Raw genomic sequence first — 2,894 nt, forward strand, 5'->3', positions numbered from 1 at the left:
ATAAGTATATATATATTTTCCTTTCATCAGCACTTGATCACAATCATAATATGTTTCAGTATACCTTTTGACCATGTACTTTATTATGTACTTAATGTTATATTACTGATAAAAAATTATACATAAATTTATATATAAAAAATGGTAAGCCCTTCTGGCATAATAGGGACCAACACTGTTTGAATGAGTTTCTTTCGGCATTTCTTCTCAGCAGTGGTCGTTCCGAAATGCTAGTAGTTTGTAGCTTTGGTAAACATCATTTAATTTAGATTATGACGTGAAAAAGTGCCTGTGAAGGCCTAATTTCTGAATAAATGATTTGATTTTGATTTTGATTTTGATTTTGTTCTCGGTGTTAACTGGTGTTTATGTATTGCATTAAACTGCAAGTACAATTTACTTACTATAATATTATATATGTAAACACTGTAAGCGTTCCTAATATTAAATAAATAAATAAAATAGCTATTGTCTATTGTTTAACCTGTCCCCGTAGAAATTGCGTGTAATTATTTAATTCTCCTCTATACAACATTATAATAATAATTATCCTGCAATAGTATACGTTCCCGCCGAGACCTGCTCATGGGCATATCATTTTATTGCCATGTCTGCGAGCGTGTTTTGGCGGGAGACCTGCCTAACATCAAAATTCTCCAAATCGGGTCTCTACGTGTTCCACCTGTGTCCCCACGCAAGCCTTTCAAACGAACGGACTAAATGCCGTGAATTGTTGAAAAGTTACAAATAAAATAGTGAAATAAAGCTTATCCCCAAAGTACTCGTATGTTCATAATAATTAGGTACCTACACTTATGTACCTAATTTTACGTTGAACATGTTCCGTTAATTCCTGTGTAAACTAGATTTTTTTGATATGTTAAAAACAATAAATGTATAAGTAGCTAATGACATCGATATCCTGTGACGTCACAATTTTGGAGTCAAAAAGAATTCCTAATTATATAAAATCACAGAAACAAAATATAGTTAATCGTAACGAATAATATAAATAATACTGATGAATTAAAGTGACATTTAAATACCTACACTTATATATATATGCATTTTATTTTTTAACCAGTGAAATAGCCACTTACCAAGAAGCTAGGACGTTATTTAAGTCCAGAATACTTACTGTCATCAAAATAGTTCTTATTTTTATGACAGTAAGTATTGTGGAAAATGTTTTGCAATGCAAAATTAGATAAAAAAATCACTTTATTGCCAAACTTAGTATTACATAATTTATCATATTATTATTATTAATTTGTCATATCATATACTATTATTTATTTTAGTTTAAGAGATACACTTATAAGTGTATCTATTAATAATAAGGTGACAAAGGAATGTCTCAGCTTCTGTTACATTTTTTCTTTTCGACTTGCAACGACCATATATAAATTGTTTTCGGCCAGTGTTGTTCAAAGAAATATTTCAGTGTTGTCTATGTAAATGAGTCGCGTCATACTGGACATCGATCATCGGATGCCGTAAGAATTTTGATTAGCATAACTTACTGATTTTTTTAAAAAAGAATGATATTTTCCCTCTAGAACCCAAAGATAAACAAGTGCGTATTTTTTTAATTTTTTATATTTGAACCCTGATGATTCCATAGACTCGCGTATTTCGTTCACGTATTTCGCGGCGTCACAACCTCGATTGCCTCTATAGTTCAGTTTTTATTTCATCTCATTAGTAAATTTTATATCCTAATCCTACTCCCGAAGGTTTCGTCTAACTCTGTGCTAAATTTCGTCAATCAAAAATCGACATGGAAAACATAGTAACTAAGTAGTAAGATATTTTTCAAGTGATAGCGTAACAAAGGATATTAATCAATAAAATTATTCTTTCTCTTTATGTCATGACAATACGCCAGTCTCACATTCATAACCCCACATTCATAAGACCCAAGGGGAGCCAACCAAAATCCGTCGGAAGCCGCAAGAGGCACCGATTTAATATTTTAAGCAAGAATCGATAGATTAATTCGATAAATGTACGTTGTAACCTGCAATTATGATTTTTATACGCAACATTTTGTTTTTTGTTTCGACCAATATTAGATGCGTGATTGATAGGCACCGGTGTTATATTTTAATTAGAATATTGCCGCTCGATTTATGTATATATACAGAGGAAATATAAAAGATATTTTCACTGCACAAATTGTGTTAGAAGCATAAGACTCTAAACTAACGAACGCAAAATGAATAATTAATGTCAATTTTTGCCGCCGATTCTGTATCTTTGACTCTTTCCTTGCAGTCGTATTCCGGCTTACCTATAGGACATCTTCAGCGTTCACTGGGTACCGCCCGGCGGCACCAGGACGCTTCTCTCAATAGGCCCTTCACGGACCTTGAGCAATATACCGCTTTGGCTATGTTTCGAGTAACGCCCAAAGCCGAGGTTAGTTCACACCTGGGAGCCCTTTGAGCTGTTACTGTTTCGGCTGTACGGTCCTTGCGACTGTCGCCATATTTCCTGCGGTTAAGCAGTAAAGGTCGACGTGGCGACCAACTGCAAGTAGACTTCGATTAAAATCCTGATGGTTTATTCTCTTGGCAATATTAATGGAATGGTTTGCCATTGCCATCTCAATTTCACACACTAGGCGATTGAATATGATGAAACTGGGTCGGTATCCAAAGAAACAGATGTCAAAGAATGACAAATTAATTTTTTTTTTGGTCTCCGCATGTACCTACCTACATTATTTCTTTATTTAAATTCAACACGATCTCGATTTTATGATCACTTAAAGGTTAGGTTATTCATTTTCAACGAGATGAATTGAATGAATGTATTACTTTTATACCGAAAACTTTATCGAATTAAAGTCTTTAGTTTCTTTAGTTCTTTTTAAAATGACGAGGGACACG

Source organism: Plodia interpunctella, chromosome 27 (genome assembly GCF_027563975.2).
Source record: "Plodia interpunctella isolate USDA-ARS_2022_Savannah chromosome 27, ilPloInte3.2, whole genome shotgun sequence".
NCBI classification, from domain to species: domain Eukaryota; kingdom Metazoa; phylum Arthropoda; class Insecta; order Lepidoptera; family Pyralidae; genus Plodia; species Plodia interpunctella.